The sequence below is a fragment of the Pseudophryne corroboree genome, chromosome 1 (genome assembly GCF_028390025.1).
Source record: "Pseudophryne corroboree isolate aPseCor3 chromosome 1, aPseCor3.hap2, whole genome shotgun sequence".
NCBI classification, from domain to species: domain Eukaryota; kingdom Metazoa; phylum Chordata; class Amphibia; order Anura; family Myobatrachidae; genus Pseudophryne; species Pseudophryne corroboree.
In genome coordinates this window covers 806,953,172-806,962,085 of record NC_086444.1, presented here as the reverse complement: position 1 = coordinate 806,962,085, position 8,914 = coordinate 806,953,172, and the positions used below count along the sequence as shown (strand labels likewise).

Here is an 8,914-nt window from a genome sequence, read left to right as displayed (position 1 = left end):
AAGCCAGGAACTAAACGGACTGAACTGATCGCAATCTGTGAGTAGGTCTGGAGCTACTCAGAAACTGCAAGAAAATATTTATTAGCAGTTTTGCTAATCTTTCGTTCGCTATTCTGCTAAGCTAAGATACACTCCCAGAGGGCGGCGGCCTAGCGTGTGCAATGCTGCTAAAAGCAGCTAGCGAGCGAACAACTCGGAATGAGGGCCACTGTACCTATGCATCATCTTGCCACATTGGGTAACTTTTCTCTGCTGTTACAAAAAAGACATTTACATTTTTTTTTTAAATATGATTGATAAATATATCAGTATTGTTCAATTAAAACATGTACCTTCACTGTATATACGTAACAACGTCTCTTTTAACAGTTATAAACTCCAGAACCTAGTTAAACAGATGGTGACAAAAGAACTGTATTGTTACAATAGTATTTACTAGTAAAGACTAGAAAACTTCATTCTCCATCAACAAATAATTGGTTAATGCACATAATACATCAAAATGATATTTAGAACACAGTTGTGTATCTTGGAGACCCACGAAGTGGCTCATGTTAATGTATTATATATTTGTGGTTACAGTCTATATTTAGTACGGAAAAAACTGCTTGCTTTATGTTTTATTTTGGTCAGCCATTTCCAAGCCAAATGGATGTAAGTGAAGCATTTTATTTCCAGTTTTCTCTGCTTGTTTTGGATCTCATGTAATGTGCAGTTTTCTATCCCATTTCCCAAGTCCTGTTCATCGTTCTTTGAGAACACTGTGGGTATCATTTCACCATCAATGGGTTGGCAAAGGAAACCACTGCCACTTATTTTGACAGCAGCACATTCAAATTCTGCTGTCTGTAGCCAAGGGCTGGGTTCATTGCTTTGTATATTTTATGGATGTCCGGTAAGGGATGACATTCATTTGTAATGTTTGGTCTACCAAACACCTCATGCCTGGTCAGCTGTGCTGCATTATTAAGTGTCATTCAGACTACTCAGGATATCAGTTCAGTGTTTTGGAAAAAGTGGTCATGGGTATTATAGACCTTCTTGTATGGAAAATTACACTATTTGGAAACAGTTTCTTCTCAAAGTGGCCAGTAACCACACATAATAAATATAGCTATCAGCAAAGTCTGCATTAGTGTTCAATTGCGTTAAGTGCTGCTTTGAAGGAATACCTCTCTTCTGATCCCTTGAATTGTGTTCATGCTGAGTAACAATTTTTATATTAAATGGATAGATAGTGATCTGACAGGTAGCACTTAGAAACCATAATGGCACCTGGAAAAAATAAACTAAGGAAAGAAAATAAAGAAGTTACATACTTTTACAATAAGATTAAAAAATGTGTTACTTTTGCAAATTTTGATGTCATTACATTTACTTGGTTTACTTACTGTAATACTACATATTGAGGTCTACTTTTCCAAGTGGAGGTTTTTCCAGCTTAGTGTTGGATTAAAGTGTTAGACATTGAAGAGAGTGTTTGGTACGCATCCCATGGATATTTATCTTAGCTCTATAAAGCCCACATAGGAACGGAAAACAATTTAAGCCAGCTGCCGGCTTCCAAGCAGGTCCTTATTATATGTCACTTCTGATTGTGCTTGTCTCTCTCTCTCTCTCTCTCTCTCTCTCTCTCTCTCTCTCTCTAGTATATATAGCTTTTATACACGGAAAATGTAGGCTCAATGATTTCCTCATTCAGTGTCAATGCTCTTTGCTCTTTCTGGACATCATAGAGTCTTAGAAAGATCCTGTACAGATGGACGAAGTCAGATATTACTGAGATATAGGTGACCTTCCATTAGAGGAAGACAAAATAGATATAATAGTTACAAACATGTTATATACTGTATATGTGTAAAAAAGGAAAAAAATATCCCCACATACAGCTGACAACTGCAATAGTCCCAGATATAATTTGTGGAAATTGCAATATTTTATCTTGTAATACTTTGTTACTTTTTACCTTTTTTACTGTTACCATTTTGTTTAAGTTTAGGTAAATTATACAAAGCAACAACTAGGATTAAATACTGAACTAAAATCTACCAATGGGAATGATTGGCCTAGGTCTGTGTTTTCCACAAACCTCAGTCTTTTGTAGGATACTTACCTGTGTATCCCTGTGGCAGTTGCAGGACTGTGGTGGAACTTTATAGGGACATATATCCCAAGTAACTTACAACTAATGATTTCTGAAAATAGAATATAGCATGATGCTCTAATTCAGTGGTTCTCAAACTCGGTCCTCAGGACCCCACACAGTGCATGTTGTGCAGGTAACCCAGCAAGTGCACAGGTGTATTATTTACTGACTGACACATTTTACACGTCCACAGGTAGAGCTAATTATTTCACTTGTGATTCTGTGAGGAGACCTGCAAAACATGCACTGTGGGGGGTCCTGAGGACCGAGTTTGAGAACCTGTACTCTAATTCATATGTAGCCAGGTGCTCATGAGAATGGTACAATGCAACAGAGAAAAATACCAAAGCATAAGATCACATATCTCTAATAGATGCAGAGAGTGTATTGCAATAACTAAACATTTGCAAATATATAAAGATTAGATACAAGAGGGGAAATTGTGTAAATAATGAAGAACTGTGTTATTTGTGTTAGATGGTCTAAGGGATTCAAGGAGTGTCATTGCTGTTCATCACCTCAGCCATCTGATAGTGAAGCCCATTCTTGAATTTGTGTTTTTGTTAGAATAAAGGAAAATAATTAATTGACTCCATCTTGTAGATGCCATAGATATCTACCATAAGCAAACATTCACAATTGCAAAACACATAGGTAAACGCAGGAGGGTTTCCAGTTGCCCAGAAACCTTCCCTTCCACACAGCAGAATGGAGCTGCTGCACATGCCCAGTGGCAGCAGATTTTCATACCAAGTCTGCTGTGTATTTGTGTCTGTGGATCTGAGTGCTCAATTATTGCACCAGAGAGAGAATCTGGTAGTGGCTTACCATGATCATTGGGCCTTCAGATGTCTGAAATACTATATTACATAAACTGCACTTTGAGGCGGTCTATAGTTTCTTACATCCTACTTATGCATCCTTCACGGGCTGGTGATAATAACTCTAAAATCAAACATTTGAAATGGATTCAGTATGACATACCGACGGGCTTGATGCTGGCAGTCCATATCCCGACAGCGGCACCCCCCCCCCCTTCCCCTCTCCAGAATGCTGGCATCGGATCGAGCGCAGAGTCCCCTTGCAGGCTCGCTGCGGTCGCCACGCTGCGGGCTCAGTGATCACCCACGACTGGGAATAGTCCTGTTTTGCTGGGATTCCAGCTGGCGGCATTGTCGGCTGTTGGGATTCCGGCATCGGTATCCTGACCGCCAGGATCCTGACAGCCAGCAAATTGAACGGATCCCTTTGAAACTCCCTCCCTCCTCCAGAAATCGTGTGTTTGCCTTTGAAACGTGAACAAAATAGTCCATACCCCTGATCTATCCAAATGTCCTTATCCACTCAACCACACTTATTTTGGACGAGACTACACCTTTCTTCTACCAGAATTCAAGATTGTGGTGCAGAATGTGGAACCTCTTAACCGACAAGTAAAAAAGAAAGGGCAGTTTCCTATTAGCCATGGTAATTTGACGCAGCTAAATAGCACTGAAAGGCCTATCCAACTAGCCCACGATGCTGGCACTTATCAGGGATTTTGGTTCACCTGGGGCAGGCGAAACTAAATCCCTGATAAGTATACATATTTTACCCGATCACAGCCATGAAAATACATAGGTTCGAGACTTTTCGCAGAATTGTCTTCGTCCGGAACAACAGGATAAGGAGAAAGAAAATTGGATTTTTTAAAAAATCCCATTTTTTGGGTGGGGGGGAGGGTGGGGGGGACTAATTGGATACCCCCAAAAGTATGTTATATCAACAAAAGGCCACACAATATAATTCCTCAGCAACAAATATTATAATATTTTTTTCTGTTTTATTACAAAGCTTTTTTTAAAAACATATGCTCAGCACATTTACTCAAATTGGAATGACAAAAAAAGTTGAATTGAAAATTTTCTTTCTGCAAAGCCTGCCCTTTGCTATCAATAATAGGGATACATTAAATGTTGGTTTTTTTTAAACAACTGGCATCCAAATCCACTATAGGTTAGTGGAAGAAAAAAGAAAAAAAATACAATACAAAACAATTTACATTGTTACAATGAATCCAAGTGCTGGGCTTTCTTCACAATGTATGGAAGGAGAATACACAAAACTGCATCACTCTTTCCTTGTGAATTACGGGATGCTTTTCCAAATATAAGTCTCTGCCAGTCATCCTACAAGATCAATCTTATATTAAATATATGTAGTTGACGTAATACAAACAGAAAAGATTGAGAACATGATTATGTATAAAACGAGAGATAACTTTTAAACTTTTCTGCTGAAGTAGCTGGGTGGTGAGGCAACGAGCCTACACTATCTGTGATAACTTATGAAATATACGGCAGATATGCACATTCTTTTTGTCGCCGTCTGTACAAAATCATAAATTAATAGGGAACAACGATAGTCTTTCAGGAACAGCCATGAGCGTATAGGATGAATGGACAACCTTAGGTACATGGATGGACTGTTGTGGAACTGTATCTCCCATGTTCCTCAGACAACCAACCATAACTACACCAAGTCATTTACTTTTATATTTTAGAAGAATTCCTAAAAAAAAACACATGGGAGTAACTTACATTGCATATCTGCAGTGATCAACATTAGTGGGGGCTGCAAAAACACCTTCCTCTATTGTCATATCATCAACTGTAAGAATACCAGCTGGGCCTAACAGTGAACAGCATCTATCAATAAGAATATTTTAAAACAATGTCAGATAGTGTTTCTTTCAGCAAAAAGAACTCTACTATATATATTTTTAAATACATAATATTTCAGTAATGATCTTTTTGAACAATGGTAGTGTCAAAGGTTGCTTCTGTATGTCCCTACGTAAATAAAGTAGAAAAAAAAATCTGTGCAGAAAAAAAAAACACAGAAAACTACTTTTTTTTGCAGGAAAAGATGGGCTGTGTTTCAGCCCTGACCAATAAAATATACATCAATCAACTCTAAATCTGATATATAAAAGCATTCAAGTTTTATGGAGAATAAACAATACAATGATTAAAAAAAAAAAGAAACAAAAAAAAAGTTTGATCCTTTTGCTCCATTCTTAAATAAAAGAGTTTTGTCTTGTCCATGTTTTCTGTCCATTGTCAGCACGCTGTTTGGTCTGTGGCTGGCTTCTATAAAGAACGTCGCATACGCTGTGTGAACTCTGCAGACAGGAAGTATGAAAACGGTAGCTAGTTATGTATCCTGATGATCTTCCAATGTCTTCCATCCCTGGGGATTGAGGTGAATTACACGAAGGCCCTGGTACCAGTGGTGCAAACTTCAGGCAGTGATTGTCTATTAGGTACAATGTCTCTAGCAGTGGCATATCAATGTCATTGGCAGACTCCTTAGGGAATTGTGGCGCCGGTTATGGAGAAGTTGGGGAGTTTAACAAGCTTCCATCTCCAGGAGTCCTCCTGCTGTTGCTGCCTTTGCTTTACACGCTGAGAATTAATTATTTTTCCCTCCTGAAATATAAAGAAAACATGGACATGAGAAACGTGCATGTCATTTCAGATTCCAGAGACTTCATACACAGTGCTTAAAGGCACACCGACAAAAGTACATTTTAAAGAGCACATCCTACTCTTACTTTACACAGCTAAACCTAAAATTAGTGATGTGCACCGGACATTTTTCGGGTTTTGTGTTTTGGTTTTGGATTCGGTTCCACGGCCGTCTTTTGGATTCTGACGCGTTTTGGCAAAACCAACCTGAAAATTTTTTGTCGGATTCGGGTGTGTTTTGGATTCGGGTGTTCTTTTACAAAAAACCCTCAAAAACAGCTTAAATCATAGAATTTGGGGGTCATTTTGATCCCATAGTATTATTAATCTCAATAACCATAATTTCCACTCATTTCCAGTCTATTCTGAACACCTCACACCTCACAATATTATTTTTAGTCCTAAAATTTGCACCAAGGTCGCTGGATGACTAAGTTAAGCGACCCAAGTGGCCGACAAACACCTGGCCCATCTAGGAGTGGCACTGGAGTGTCAGACAGGATGGCACTTCAAAAAAATAGTCCCCAAACAGCACATGATGCAAAGAAAAAAAGAGGCACAATAAGGTAGCTGTGTGACTAAGCTAAGCGACCCAAGTGGCCGACACAAACACCTGGCCCATCTAGGAGTGGCAGGATGGCACTTCAAAAAAATAGTCCCCAAACAGCACATGATGCAAAGAAAAAAAGAGGCGCAATGAGATAGCTGTGTGACTAAGCTAAGCGACCCAAGTGGCCGACACAAACAGCTGGCCCATCTAGGAGTGGCACTGCAGTGTCAGACAGGATGGCACTTCAAAAAAATAGTCCCCAAACAGCACATGATGCAAAGAAAAAAAGAGGCGCAATGAGGTAGCTGTGTGACTAAGCTAAGCGACCCAAGTGGCCGACACAAACACCTGGCCCATCTAGGAGTGGCACTGCAGTTTTCTAGCGAGAGGATGAGTGCTTCCATCCTCATGTGAAGCTGAACCACTAGCCAGGAACATAGGCCAGGGCCTCAGCCGTTCCTTGCCACTCCGTGTCGTAAATGGCATATTGGCAAGTTTACGCTTCTCCTCAGACGCTTTTAATTTTGATTTTTGGGTCATTTTACTGAACTTTTGTTTTTTGGATTTTACATGCTCTCTACTATGACATTGGGCATCAGCCTTGGCAGACGACGTTGATGGCATTTCATCGTCTCGGCCATGACTAGTGGCAGCAGCTTCAGCACGAGGTGGAAGTGGATCTTGATCTTTCCCTATTTTACCCTCCACATTTTTGTTCTCCATTTTTTAATGTGTGGAATTATATGCCAGTATCAATAGCAATGGCCTACTACTATATATACTGCACACAACTGAAATGCACCACAGGTATGGATGGATAGTATACTTGACGACACAGAGGTAGGTAGAGCAGTGGCCTACTGTACCGTACTGCTATATATTATATACTGGTGGTCAGCAAACTGTGCAAAACTGAAATGCACCACAGGTATGGATGGATAGTATACTTGACGACACAGAGGTAGGTAGAGCAGTGGCCTACTGTACCGTACTGCTATATATTATATACTGGTGGTCAGCAAACTGTGCAATACTGAAATGCACCACAGGTATGGATGGATAGTATACTTGACGACACAGAGGTAGGTAGAGCAGTGGCCTACTGTACCGTACTGCTATATATTATATACTGGTGGTCAGCAAAATTATGCACTGTACTCCTACTATATACTACAATGCAGCACAGATATGGAGCGTTTTTCAGGCAGAGAACGTATAATACTGGTGGTCACTGGTCATGTTATGAGCCACGGCTGTGGCTCATTCCTGTTTTGCATTTTTGTGCTGTAATTTATGTTATACTTCTGTTTATGTTCCCCGTGGGTGTCATGGGGTGCTCGGAGCTCACCCTTAAGGAGGGGATACTGTTATGAACCACAGGTAGTGGTTCATTCCTATTTTATGTTTATAAAGTTGTCTTGCATGCCAGGATTTCCCGTTGCTCTGTTTTAGAATACTCTTGTCTGCTGCCGCTGGTGAGTCTGTGTAATTGCAGCTTGTTCCCATGTGTTCAGCCTCACCTGGCTGCTAATTGCATCTTGTCAGTTTAGAGTCATGCAACAGGGCAGCTGCATGGGATTATTAATTAGGCCTCTCTGTTATATGCTGGCTGTTTGCAATTCACAGATGCTGGTGATATTCCTTGGTTTGCAGTCTGCTTGAAGTTTGAGCTGGTTCCTGTCAGTCCCTGTGTTGATTCCTGTGTCAGTCCCTGTGTCGATTCCTGTGTCAGTCCCTGTGTCGATTCCTGTGTCTGATCCGTGTCCTGCTGTGAGGCGTTCCTGCCCTGAGTTCCAGTGGCTTTGCCTGTCCCTGGTCAAGTCTTCTGGCTTCCTGGTGTCCACCGGTCTGTCGTTTGGGATTCTGCTTGTCCTCCAGTTCTGAGAGTCGGTGTCGGCAGCATTAGAAGTTCCTGTCCGTTTGCCAGTATTCGTACCGGTTCCGTGAGTAGCGGCTCTCCCGCGTCCGTTGGCCTAGGCCGCTGTATTCCATTATTGTTTCTGTCCCTGGTGTTTTGCAGAGGGTTCTGCTTATGCTGTCACCGCCGGTACACAAAGGTATTGTGTCGGCGTGTGATCAGCATTTCCTTTGTTGTTCTTTTCCTTTGGCGGTTTCTCCGCACATACTTTAGGTTTTTAGTTAGCTTGTAGCCCCTGGCCTGTTTGCTTAGTTAGAGGTCCTCTTGTTATCATTCTGCCTCGGATTTCCCTTTGTCTCTCATTAAGACCGGGGGGCACCGGAGTTGAGCAGACATAATCCGCCCTTCAAACGTGGCTGCCAAGGGCTCAAGAAACCATAGTCTCGCAAGGGATTTCCATTCCCCTTTCCCAGCGTTACGTCCTGGTGCTCTGGACTCACTTCATGAACATCTCCCATGTTCTGAGCACCAGGAACCTAACATTATCACCAGCCATACCACAAAAAAAGAAATAAAACTTATTTTTCTTTTTTGGCCCAGTCCAGTGTCTAGTTTAGAATCCAGTCCGGTGTTTAGAATCCAGTCCGGTGTTTAGAATCCAGTCCGGTGTTTAGAATCCAGTCCGGTGTTTAAAAAAAAAAAAGTCTTGTTTTGTTTAGCAAAATTTAGTCTTGCCTTGTCTTGCATTGTCTTGCCTTGCCTTGTCTTGCCTTGTCTTGTCTTGTCTAGTTTTAAATCCTCCTATGTCTACTATGCAAGCTCTGCAGGCATCTCTCGCAGCCCTGAACTCT

At 41.0% G+C, this 8,914-nt stretch overlaps 1 protein-coding gene across 2 annotated transcripts in view; it reads right to left on the bottom strand.

Annotated features, from left to right (window-relative positions):
- Positions 1 to 3,948: 3,948 nt before the first annotated feature.
- The window catches only part of LEF1 (lymphoid enhancer binding factor 1), a 149,287-nt gene continuing 144,321 nt past the window's right edge, over positions 3,949 to 8,914 (bottom strand). For both annotated transcript variants that reach the window (XM_063919139.1, XM_063919132.1), the window contains one exon: positions 3,949 to 5,616. The gene's annotated coding sequence lies outside the window, so the exon portion shown is untranslated. The remainder of the gene's footprint in view (positions 5,617 to 8,914) is intronic.